Source organism: Dromiciops gliroides, chromosome 1 (genome assembly GCF_019393635.1).
Source record: "Dromiciops gliroides isolate mDroGli1 chromosome 1, mDroGli1.pri, whole genome shotgun sequence".
Lineage (NCBI taxonomy): Eukaryota > Metazoa > Chordata > Mammalia > Microbiotheria > Microbiotheriidae > Dromiciops > Dromiciops gliroides.
Genome location: NC_057861.1, coordinates 664617742 through 664631557, shown reverse-complemented (window position 1 = coordinate 664631557; position 13816 = coordinate 664617742). Strand labels below are relative to the sequence as shown.

The 13816-nt window shown below is 36.2% G+C and overlaps 1 non-coding gene across 1 annotated transcript; it reads right to left on the bottom strand.

The window, feature by feature from the left end:
• Positions 1–5040: 5040 nt before the first annotated feature.
• LOC122737711 lies at positions 5041–5145 on the bottom strand. The gene has a single exon (XR_006354509.1). It is a non-coding gene; the product is annotated as a U6 spliceosomal RNA (small nuclear RNA).
• Between the last annotated feature and the right edge of the window lie 8671 nt (positions 5146–13816).

Here is a 13816-nt window from a genome sequence, read left to right as displayed (position 1 = left end):
AGAAAAGTAAAATAGAATATTTAAAATTTATTTTGTGTTTGAATTTTATTGATGCCTTTATTTATAAGTAATTTCAAGATTTATCTCCATCAATTGAACACTTTCTTGAGACAAAGAAAAGCAGGTCAGTGGAACCAGCCATTGCAGTAATCTTGTGTGCCTGTGCATACAAACTTCTTTACACAGTTCCCGACCTGTTTCCCAAGAGGAAGGAAGTGTGTTACTACAATAGTAAGGACATTTGAGAAAGATTACCCATAATGTTGGGGGAAATTAAGCTCTCTGGAAAATTAAATGAACTAGAACACTCTACTTCATAGTTGAGTGAATTCAGTTAATTTCTTGCTAATTGAGTTTTGTTCATGAAGATGAAAATACTGTCATTATATCAGTCAATGGAAAAAATTGAGATCTGCCTTTAAAAAAATGGGTACAATTCCAAATATGTGTCTTCCTTACAGTAAGATTCCCCTCTCTATTTTTAGTATTAATGTTATTGATGATATCAATTTTTTTTGCAGGGCAATGAGGGTTAAGTGTCTTGCCCAGGGTCACACAGCTAGTGAGTATCAAGGGTCTGAGGCTGGATTTGAACTCAGGTCCTCCTGAATCCAGGGCCAGTGCTTTATCCACTATACCACCTAGCTGCACCAATGAGTTTTTTTTTAAACATTTGTTATCTTTGCCTCTGCTAGCTTCTCTTCTAGATTATTTGTAACTCAATCCATTAATGCCATTATAGTTGTTAGCTGTGCATGGGTCTAAGCCATCTGCTTGGCCCATCATTCTTCTATTTTGTGACAAAAAGACAACTGAGGGAAACATTAACAATGTCAATTTTCCCATCTCTATAAATTTTTGGTGACAATACCCTACATGCACATTGAGGGTGCCTTTGCTGAATGTATTAGTAAAGAATAGGAAAGCTTTTCTAGTATTTATCACAGCTTAACTATCCCAATATTAACTGAAAGATATAGAAAATACAGGGTCCCACCATGTTTATTGCTTGCTAATTATATAAAAACTTGAAATTTATAAAGAAAAATGACACTTTGAAGGCTCTTTCTCCAAAAGGGGTCTCCCATTCATATATGAAAATGATTAAAGATTCTGTGAAAGATATAATAGCAGAGGTAATTTTGTTCAGTGATGAGGCTTGTTAATCAGGTGAGGCATAAAACACACAGAAAAATAGGCTCAAAGATATTTGTCACAATCATGGAAGAGATCCCATTGCAGAGGGGTTCTCTGTGGGTAATGAGCTCTTTCAGGGCTTTCCATTCATGAAAGATCATAGGATCATGGGCAATGGCATCCTGTTGGCTGCATCAAGCCCCAGAACATTACGTAGCCTCTTGAAAGAGATCTATAATGACTGAAAAGAGTTTGGCCTAACAATGCACATAAAACTAACCCCAAACCCCAATACTATTGGATGAAGAATGCCTATTACACAGATGATGATACAGATAGGCACCCTATGGAACTTTTCTTTCTCTGCATATATATGTAAGTATATGCACATTTATATATATTTATATATTTATTTATTGCATTGACTGATATGCCAATGCATTCAAGCTCATGAACAAAACTCAATTAGCTGGAAATTAACTTAATATTATACTGTAATATTATAATTGTATAATAATTTATATTATATTAAGATTGAAAAGTCAAATGGCCACCATGTTGGCTCTGCAATTAAACAAAAAGAAGAGAATGGCACAGATTGCTGTAGGGAAACTGCAAAGATTCTTTAATGACCCCAACTTTCTTACAGAAATAAAGGCCTATTTTTAATACCAATATTCTTCTGTTATTCTTATAAGGCCATGAGTTATTAGATACTAATCTCTGAAGAATTAAAAATGAGAATTACATATTAGGCAATGGAGAGAGGCTAATGATAGGGTAACTAGGTGGTGCAGTAGATAGTGTGCTGGGTCTTAAGTTAATAAGATTCATCTTCCTATGTTAAAATCTAGCCTCATAAACTTACTAGTTGTGTGACCCTGGAAAAGTCACTTAACACTGTTTACCTCAATTTCCTCATCTGCAAAGTGAGCTGGAGAAGGTAATGGCAAACCACTCCAGTATTTCTGCAAGGAAAACCCAAAATGGAATCATGAAGAGTCAGACACAATCAAAATAACTGAATAGCAAAACAACAACAATAGATATGAGCAGACAGAAATACATAATAAATAGGGAACTACAAAGGAGTGTCAGAGTAAAAGATATTATTAGATAAATGTATGATTGAAAAAGACATGCTGGTCACATGGTGACAGGCATTATAATCAAAGAATCATAGATCTAGAACTGGATAGAACATAAGAAGCCATAAAGGACACTTGGTGGACAGCCTCTTTGCTCCCTTAGTATCTCTGCAATATCCAGAGAAAAGCAAATGAGACACTCAACACATTGGGCAGAGTCCCTGTGGTGAACTTGTGGGAGGATGTGTCCAATACTGACATAGTATGGACAGTCATGGATGGACTGCCATCTTTACTGTTGAAGGGAACCTTTACACTGATGAAATAAAATTTCTACTTTATTTTTCAATAAAGCAAGTTTTCAATATTGCAAGTTCCAATTGAACAACATTTATATCAATATGTGAGAATCACACTTTGGAAAAAAAGAAGAGTGGTGAATACAGTAGGTGAGAGTCATCCTATGTCTTCCATAAGTAGGTAGTGAATTAGCATGCACCTTATAGAAGAGATGCACAGTGAATGTTGACATATGACAAGAATCCTTTTAAGACTGGGACTGTGGGACTTTAAATTCACTTGTTTCCTTGCTTTTCTTATATCTAAGCATGCCTGGATTGTGTGTCCTGTTCCTTCAAATGTGCCTTGAACTTTGGATGGGGTGTCTGTTTCTGAGTAAATCTGTAGTCAGTGGAAAAAGGGGAAGAAGTTAAATATCTTCTTCCTTCCCCCATCCTCTACAAAGTCCTTCATGTTTTTTACAGTTCACTTAGGGCATGGAATTCAGTTGACAGCCAATGGAATTGCCTCTTCTGAATCATGCAGAGAAAAACATTCACTTCTTATAAAAGGATCAGAGTTAGGACACGTCTTTATAGCCTTTTTAATACCTCATTAACTCTTTGTGACTATGTTCTGTGCTGAAGGAGAGAAGGGTTGGTTAAAGAGCAATCCCTATAATTGTTCCTCTTTTTAACCTTAGCTTTGAGATGTGGTTTCTGATATTCTCTCTTAACTAATGCTTTATTCTTCATCTATCACCTTTACCACATGACCAAGTTTTGCATTTTTTTCTTCACATGGAAACAGATTGGAGAGAACATTCTTTCTTTGGGAAGTGGGAGGGGGAAGATTATTTGCTATGGGGAATTATAACAACGATTCCTATTTAAAATGTTGTATAGCAAACAAAACACCTTTATTTCATAGATAAAAAACCTTAAGTCTCAGAGAGATCAACACAATGTCATTACAGTACTATATTAGTTAAAGATACATAGGGAATGAACACAAACATAAGGTCATATGCCATTCTCCAATAGATAAATGGTCAATGGGTTTGAATTAACAGTTATCCCCAAAAGGATTCAAAACTATTAATAGATGGATGAAGCATTGCTTTGCATCAGAAGTAAAGAGAGATATAAAAATTAAGATAATTTTACGGTTTTTCCTCATACATGACAAACTGGGAAAGATAAAAAATGGGAATAGTTAATGCTGAAGGAACTTTAAGAACATAGTTACACTGCTTTACTGTTTGTGAAGATGTGAATTGGTTCAATTGTTTCAGAAAATAATTTGTAATTATGTGAAAAAAGTGATGAAATATTGATATATTTTGACCAAAAGATTCCACTCAAAGGCACATAACCCTAGATTAAAAACAAAAACAAAAAGGTCCCATCTACACCAAATATTCATGACAGCATTCTGTGGTAGCAAAGAATTAGAAATAAAATAGATGCCCATTGATTACAGATTAGCTAAACAACTTGTGTTACAAAAATGTGACATAAGTACACCATAAAGAATTTTTACCATGATGTATTCAGAGAAACAGAGGAAGACATACAAATTAATGCATAATGAATTCAGTGGAACCAGGAAAACAATATACACAATAACCTTAGCAATGTTAATGGAAAGAACAATGAAATGAAACAGAATGCTGTGTAATTATTATGAACAACCTTAGTTATGGAAAGAAAATAATAAAATGCATCTCTTCTTTCTCTGGAGAAGTGGGTTCTATAGACTCTGGCATATACTGTCAGATGCATTTAATGTGTTGGTTGGCTTTGTTGAACTATAAAAAAAATTATAATTGTTATAAGGGCAGGCTTACTAGGTAGGTGAAGGGAGGAGGGACATATTCAGAAATGAATGTGATAGAAAAACAGAATCCTTCAATAAAGCTTCTTTTAAAAAGCACATTAGCCACAGCATTATTAAATTATAGTGTTTTATCATATATTCATTTTAGAAAGAACTAGTCATGTTGTCAGCTAGAGATTAAATATAAGAAATAAATGAATGCCTGGAATAAAGTAGATGTTTAATATATGCACGTTGAATGGAATTTTATTGATAAGTCCTTCATTTTATTTTTCCATTTCTTCATTTCTTCCTTCCTTTTTTCTTCCTTCCTTCATTTTTTCCTCCAGAGAATTCTGCTCTCTGATGCATAGGGATTTATTTTGTGCAAAGTTGGAGCTGCTACTATAAAGGTACAAAGCCTTTGCTGGCATATAGAGAATATCATTTTAAAACTGTGCCTAGAGTGTGCCAAATACCTTGCCTTGGCTTTGATTATTGGGCCAGGAACTGAGTGATTCATATGACAAAGACATCTGAGAGCCTCTAGTTTTCAGGGGCATCTTTTGCCAAAAGGAAGACAGACCCAGTTTGGTCTTTCCATCTTTTGGTCCAATCCATTCAGGTCTCATATCCTGTAGCCAGAGATTCTGGTGTAATTGGTGCCTATGTGTATGTTTTTGTTGTTGTTGTTAATGACTTTACAAATTGAACATTGAAAACTATAGAGGGCTTCAGAAACTAGTGTGTCATCCTTATGCAGAGGATGTGCTAGTCCACTTTGTAGTGTTGCAGTTTTATTATATTGCTACCAAAGAAAGAATTACTTTGCTTCTTAAAACATGCAGTATACCATAAATTAGCACCAAGATATCTATAACTTTAAGAGCTAATGTTGTTCTGATCTTTAACTTATTCTCTGAATTGTGAGAGTTTGCATTTTAGCCTTGATCTTTCATGAATTTTCATGTAATTTATGATGTGAAAATTTCACTTAATTAAATTGAACTTGGTGAGATCACATGCAGGGAAATAGTGGGCTTCTGCAAAATATGTCCTCTTTCATTTCCCATTTTTATCAATTTCCCCTCCTGTTCCTTACTTCCTCATTTAATGTATTGCCTCCCATTTTCTATTTCATATTATCCCCCAGAATTCCTCTTTATGCCTGCTATTCTGTTTGGACTACTACATTCTTCTATCAGAGGCTTTTTGGTAGCCAAAGAAATTCTTAACAACAGTCCTAAAGAAGACTGATATAGGAGTTCTGGAGGTAGAGCCAAGATGGTGGAGAGAAGCTAGGAACTTTCCTGAGCTTTCCCATGTTTCCCTTAAAAACAACATTAAATCAAGCCTCTAAACAGATTCTGGAACTATAGAACCTACAAAAAGAGAGACAAAATCCTGCTACTTGAGATAATTTAGAAGACTTCAGAAAAAGTCTGTCTCACCTGGGTGAAAGGGGAGGGCGGCTCAGCACTACTCATCTCAGCTGGAAGCTCTCTCAGGAAAGCTTGGCTAGTGGGCAGCTCTCTCAGCACAGGTCAGCTCAGTGGGCAGCTCAACACTGTTGCAACTTGACACAGCTAAGAGTGGGGCAGCTGATAGTGGGGAAGCTGAGAGTGGGGAAGCTGAAAGCAGTAAGAAGCTTGCAACTGTGAACCCTGTGCCCCAGGAACAGACTTCAACTTTATAAGTTTAAAAATAGCCTACAACATGAGCAAGAAACAAAAAAGGACCCTTACCATTGACAATTTCTATGGTGAAAGGGAAGACCAAAACTCAAACTCAGATGTGTTGGTCAAAACGCCCACAAGTGAAGACTTAAGAGGGAAGATGATCTTGTCTCAAGACCAAAAAGCCTTCTTTAAAGATCTCAAAAAGGCTTTTAAAAACCAAATGAGAGAGGTAGAAGAAAAAATGTAAAAAGAAATGAGAGAAATGAGAGTTACATTGCAAAAAAGAAGCACAAAAATGACTGAGGAAAACAATTCCTTAAAAAAATACAATTGGCCAAATGAGAGAAAAAATGGGCCAAATGGAAAAAAAAAGTGCAAAAACTTACTGTGGAAAATAAGGCCTTAAAAATTAAAATTGAGCAGATGGAAGCTGATAATTCCAAGATACAACAAGAATCTATTGAGCAGAATCAAAAGACTCAAAAAATAGAAGAAAATGTGAAATACCTCATTGGAAAAACAACTGACCTGGAAAATAGATTCAGGAGAGATTATCTGAGAATTATTGGACTACCTGAAAGCCATGATCAAGAAAAGAGTCTGGACACCATATTCTAGGAAATTATTAAGGAGAACTGCCCTGAAATTGTAGAGTCAGAGGATAAAATCATCATTGATAGAATCTACTGATCACTTCCTGAAAGCGACCCCAAAAGGAGTACTTCAAGGAATATTGTAGCCAAACTCCAGAATTATCAGGTGAAGGAGAAAATACTTCAAACAGCCAGAAAGAAACCATTTAAATACCATGGAGCCACAGTCAGGATTGCACAGGACCTGGCAGCTTCAACATTAAAGGATCGCAGGACTTGGAATATGATATACAGGAAGGCAAAGGAGCTTGGATTACGACCCATGATCAACTACCCAGCAAAACTGACCATTCTCTTTCAGAGGAAAAGATAGACATTCAATGAACTAGGGGACTCACAAGGCTTCCTGAGAAAAAGACCAGAACTGAACAGAAAATTTGATCTCCAAATATAAGACTCTGGAGAAATATAAAGAGGTAAATAAGGTGGGGGAAGGGTTGTTCAATGATGAAGGAGGATGATACTTTTAACTCTTGAGATCTGTATCTCTGTTAAAGTATTGTTATTAAATCAAATTTAATGTAATTATATAAAGAAACTTAAGGGGCAGAATAAAAGAATGCTAGGGGCAGGAGAGGAAGGGGGAGGTAGAGTGGGGTTAATTACAACACATGAAGAGGCACAGAAAGAACCCATTACAACAGAGGGAAAGAAGGGAGGGGTGGGCATTGTTGCAACCTTACTCTCATCAGATTTGGTTTAGGGAGGGAATAAAATACACTCCCATTTCTATAAAGAAATTTAGCTTACTCTTTAAGGAAACAAAAGGGGAAGGGGAAAAAGGATGGTATTGATAGAAGGGAGGGCACAAGTAGGGGGAAAAGGGGCAAGAAAAAGAAGGGCAGCTGATAAAAGGGAGGGCAGATTGAGGGAGGCAGTGGTCAGAAGACCGATATATAGGCATATTGTTTTCCTTATTCTGAGGGGTCAAGTCGATGGGGATTTCAGGTCATAATACTTTTGTATAGATTTACTTGTGTGCCCTTGAGCGTCTCTCCACACCACAGTTGACTACGGCCAATAGGACTAAATCTGTGCACAGGATGAAATAATCAAGGAAATTAATGGCAGAGCCACATTAGAGTATAGATACTTAGAGATAGATCATAAGGATGAGAAAAGGTTCATGACTTGGAATCAAGAAATGACAGTTTCTAGTCAGTTATTTGACTAAGACCAAGACCTTTTTATTAACCTCTGTGATTTCTTGTTCATTTCTTTTAATTAGTACTAATGCTGTTGGTTGTAGCATAAAATGAAATGTTATATAAAAATTCAGTATACAAATACTTGGTTAGTAGCACCTCAACTAATGGGCCATCTTATGTCTAATCATAGCCCAGAACTAGAAATGAAAGAAACAGAAGATTTCTAAGGGGCCAAAAGAATTTTCTTAAAGTGCATAGTTGATATTCTTTGTCCCTACATGAGACCCTCAGTACATTGTAAATTTCATAGAATTGGCTTCCTTAATTCTAACTAGTTTGGTTTTCCAAGTCAACATTAGATTAAAAATAGGAAATACAGAGAAAAGCCAATTATTGGGAAGCATGCTAATTAGACCAAAAGGCTGCAACTGATAGCTTGATAGCAACGGAGAGAATAGAAAAGTATAATGAGCAGACACAAGCACCAAAAAGCACAACAGACTAACACTATTTAGTATAAGGGAAAATGACTCTACTCCCGTCAGTAATGCTGAGGCATTACTTGTAGCATGGTACAGTTAGGAGGCACAGTGCATAGAGTGCTGGCTTTGGAGTCAGGAAGACCTGAGTTCAAACCTGGTCTCAAATACTTCCTAGCTTTGTGATCCTAGGCAAGTCACTTCACCTCTTCTTGTCTCAGTTTCCTCATCTGTAAAATGGGGATAATAGCATCTCCCACAGTTGTTATGAGCATCAAATGAGATAATAATTGTAAAACTCTTAGCACAGTGCCTGATACATAATGCTATATAAATATTAGCTATTATTATTATTATTATTAGTGGTAGCCCTGAATCTTCAAGGAGAGGTTAGATTATGTTCACTGTACTCTATTTTATAAGAGAAGGAGAAGTATTTATGGAGATTTCAGGTCATAATACTTCTATATGGACTCATATGCCTTTTAGCACCTCTCCCATCACACACCACATGTATGAGACACACTTTGTAAGACACTTTGGAAATATTACTGCTTAAAATGGTAAAAAAAAATCCTCAACTTTCCTGAAAAGCGATTTCATTAGATAAGAAGTCCAAATAGCCACAGCTTTACTGTAATAATATTAAGCCTTTCCCTTTATGTGTTAGTTGTGATGTAAAGGTTAAAACTTTCAGCATTAGGAAAAAAACCCCACAATTCTCATTCTAATTAAGGTTGCAGTCTTTGAATTCCTGAATATCATGGTAAGTTATTTTCTTTATTTAATAAAGTTTCATTAAAAAAATTAACATTCCCTCTACCCCCACTCCATTGGAAACAAAATAAGAAAAATAAATTTCTTATAATAAATGTGAAGTCAAGCAAAACAAATTCTCTCATTGACTGTGTTAAAATATATGCCTCATTCTGCTCCCTAAATCCATCACTTCTTCATTAGGAGGTAGATTATGTGCTTCATCATCTGTTCTCTGGAATCACAGATGGTCATTGTGTTGAAAAGAGTTCTTTATCTTTCAAAGTTGTTGGTCTTTACACTGTTATTGTATAAAATTGTTCTGGTTCTGCCGATATAATTTTTCAACTTCTAAAAGACTTTTTAAAAGTCTTCAAAATTGTTTTTATAATAGTTATGTATTAGTATAAATTATTGAAAGTGAACTTTTTTGCATTTTTCATCTAAATTTGTAAAGCTCTTCAGTTCAACAAAAATCTATTAGGTGCTTAATAGTCAGTCAACACATATTTCTTAAACACTTATGCACCACCACTGCGCTAAACCCTGGAAATAACAAATATAAGCAGAAAGAAAAAAAATCCCTGCCAGGGCTATAGTAGTAAAGTGTTTAACAACCAGCTCTGTGAAAACAAACCAAATGTATCCATGACACATTTTTAAGTTTAATTTATATTATTACCATTTTTTCATCACTTTCTTAACTCTAGGTAATCAACACAACAATAAATCAAGGCCTAATTTGCAGTTTGCTTATATTTGAGGTATAAATGCTCACTCAGAACATTTAACAATCCCTTGGAGCATTCAGCTGGCTCCAACAAAGCCCTAGTCCCTGAGCTCAAGGAGTTTATATTCTTGTGATGGAGGATCATACATAAAGGGAGCTAAAAAGTATAGGGAGGGTGGGGATGGAGAAGATACCTGCATCACAATATGCTGGGAAAATTCTGGAGATGCAAGATTGAAGCCTGGATAAGAATGAAGACATGGCTAACCAGGCATTTTTCTAAAAATGGAGGTTCTGGGAAGACTTAACCGATTAGAGGATGGAGCTGAAGGGACTAAGTGTACTTCCATTATGTGTGAGGAAGTATTTATTAAGTACCAACTGTATGCCAGGCATTGTGCTAAGTGCTTTAAAATATTATCTCTGATCCTCACCATAAGCCTGGGAGATTTAAAACTCACTTCTTATTATCCCCATTTTACAACTGAGGCATTCACAACTGCGTCAGGCAGAAGTTAAATAACTTGTAACCAGAGTCACATAGCTAGTCCGATGCTGGATTTGAACTTGGGTCTTCTTGACTCAGTACCCAGTGCTTAACTCACTGTACATACCATTTAGTTGTGTCTGGGGGAGGGTGGTGAAATGGACCTTCAGGGTCAAGAAGCCACAGAGGCAGAGGGAATTTTCATGGTGAAAAGGCTTTTATGACAGGTGGACAAAGTCTAGAGTCTGACATGAAACCTGAAGAAGAATGCCTTGTAATTACAATAGGCAGGAGGATACAAATAAAGAAAATAATGGCAATGTCCTTTTGCCTCAAAGAGTTGGATTCGACTGACTATGAATAGTGTAAGGGCCACTTAATCCAGGTTTCTGAGGTTTTTTTGATTTTTTTAATATTAATCTGAATGCTTTTTGGTAAGGGCTATTTACTAGCTGAAAATGATACCCAATGAGTTGTTTTCCTGTCACATTCATTTTCGAATCTCTACCTCCCTCTATCAATTAAGCCTTTAATTGTATCGAAGAAGGATCAGCTAAGCAAAACCCATCAAACACACTGAGAATATATGTAATGTTTCATATCCAGAAAGTCAGCTTACATAATATTTGTAAAGTACTTAGTACAATGACTGGCATATAGTAAGCACTTAATAAATGCTTGGTTCCTTCCATAGCACTCCCCTGTTGGAATGAAGAGAAGGAATGTCCATTTACATAAGCAAAAGAAGAAACGAATGATTCAGTATTTTTAAGCTGTTACTATGTGCAGAGCATTATGTTAAGTGCTAAGGATATGTACCCCAAATTGAGACTCTCATGGAGCTTGCATTCTAATAAGGGGATACATGTAGGTTAATGTTGGGCTGGGGAAAGTTTTTTAATCTGGGAAGTCACATGGATGTTGAGTGGAGCAACAGGGTAATTGATTGATATACCCTTAAACAGAAACAAAGGTAGTGCTGCTTTGATTACTGTTCCCAGGGCATAAGCGGGGAATGAAGTAAGGATGTGTCGTGGAAAGGTCAAGAAAATGTTCAAGGTGAAGTATGCTGTAGGGAGAGGAGGTTGACTTGATTTAGGAGATTTTCTCCAATCTGGGTAGTATGGCCTCTGGATAGGAACTCCAAAACTGAGCAGTTTAACTTTTCCACCACCTCTGAATTTTAGTTGAAAGCTCTGGTTATAATGATATAGTCATTGTGTATATATTTTCCTGATTTTGATCACTTTACTCTTCTCCAGTTCATGTAGTATTTGTTTTTCCCTAAAGTTTTCATATTCACTTTTTCTTATGGCACAGAAATAGTTCATTATGTTCTTTTACCACAATTAGTTTAGTCATTCTCCAATTAGTGGGTACCCATTGTGTTTCCAGTTCTTTACTGTCACAAATGGAACCTTTCTTTTTGTCTTTGACCTTGTTTCAAGGTAAGATCTCTGGTTCAAATGGTAGAGATAATCATACAAAAAACTCAGTATACTTTTTTTTAAAGCAAAGAAACTCATTCATCCAAGTAAACAAAGAAATCAAAGAAAGAACACATGGGAGAATATTCACCAGACAACACTGTGTGAAGGAGCTCTCCTACTGGGAGTGAGGCAACCCTCACTCGACCATGAGAATTCCTGATATCACCCAAAGGGAGTCTCCCCCTAAAAGTCTCCAGTGCAGCAATCTGGGGATAGGAACATGATGGGGCACCACCAGCCCTCTCATGTTCATCCCTTCTCAGAATCTCACTTTGCCTCCCCACCCCCACTTCCCAGCCCAGGAACAGGTCCATTCTCTCTCTCAATGCTAGAACTGACCATTTTCTTTCTTAAAGTCAGAAGCCAGAAGTACTAAAAGCAATTGTAGAGCCCGAAGAGACTCTCCTTTCTCTCTAACTTCACGCTGTTCTCCATGCAGGCATGAGGCATTGATCTCCCCCAATCAGTAGAGTCCCACACCGATGGACTTTTGGACTTGCATTACATTCCTCCCATCTAGTGAAACTCTTTTCATCTCTTGCAAAGATCATCTGGAGCAAGTATAAAACCTTTAATTTTACAAAATAAACACAAGTCGGTGGCTTAAAATAAGGGCAATTTTCCTGACATCCCAGGTAGTCAATCTTCTGAACCATTAAAACAGAAATAAAGAACTCTTTTAAAAATAAGTTGCAGTAGTTAAAATGAGCTAAAATTTGTACTTGGAATGGTTTGAGTTTGGTTCTAAGCTTATAATTTGTTAAGTTTTCAATATGTCTAGGCTTGCTGTGGCTCAACAGGTGATGATGAGTCTCTAAATTCCACATGTTGGTCCACAGACAACAGAATAATATTCTATCATCAGGGCTGTACTTGAATCCATTCCAGCTTGGTATGACTTTTTTCTATTTCAGATAAATGAGATTGCTCCCAAGTTCATACTTTTAAAGCAGGGAAATTTTTGCTATTATCCAACTGACTCAAAGCATTTTAGGGAGAGTTTTATCTTTTAAATTATCATTTACTTTAACATTATTATTTTTTTTAATTGAGTTTCAAATTCTCTCTCTCCCTCTGGCCCTTCCCCTACCTATTCAGAAGGCAAGCAGTATTATATCAACCATACATGTGAAATCAAGCGAAACATATTTCCACATTGGCCATTTTGCAAAAAAAAGGCAAGAAAAATAAAGTTAAAAATTATATTTGAGTTTACACTCAGAGTTTATAACCTCTCTCTGTAGAGTTGGATGGCATTTTCATTATGAGTCCTTCTGAATTGTCGTGGTTCATTTTATTGATCTTAGTAGCTAAAACGTTCACAGTTGATCATTGTTATAATACTGCTTTTACTATGTATAATGTTCTCCTGATTCTGCTACCTTTACTTTGCATCAGTTCATATAAGTCATGCCAGGTTTTACTAATACCATCCTTCCTTTCATTTCTGATAGCACAACCATATTCCATCACAATTGTTTACCACAGCTTATTTAGCCATTCTTCAATTGATGGGTATTCCCTCAATTTCTAATTCTTTGCTACCACTAAAAGAGCTGCTACAAATATTTTTGTGCAGTTATCACTTCCACATCATCACTTTCCCTATTGTGGCTTTGATAAATAATGGGTTGTCATAAAACATTAAATGAGAAATTTGAGGGAGTTTTGTGGAAGCTGCAGATGACATGCAAAGGCCAGCAGATGACACAGAAAAAGTATTTTTACTTAGGATTGACCTACATATAGCTTATGACCAAATACTTAACCCAAATTTTACAATAATATACTGCAAACACTCAATAAAAGAAAAAGAAAAAGAAAAAATTCAGACTTCTTCTCTGGTATGAAGGGAGGGTCAAACATTTTACACGGATTCTTCAGATTATGGGGTGGGGAGGGGAGATTTCCTCACCCTTACAATGTGTATGTCTATTTCCCTTTTCTTTGATCTTTTTGGGATACAGCTTTAGTAATGGTATTGCTGGGTCAAAGGGTATACCCAGTTTTATAGCCTCTTGGGCATAGCTCCAAATTGTTTTTCAGAATGGCTGGACCGGTTCAGAACTCTA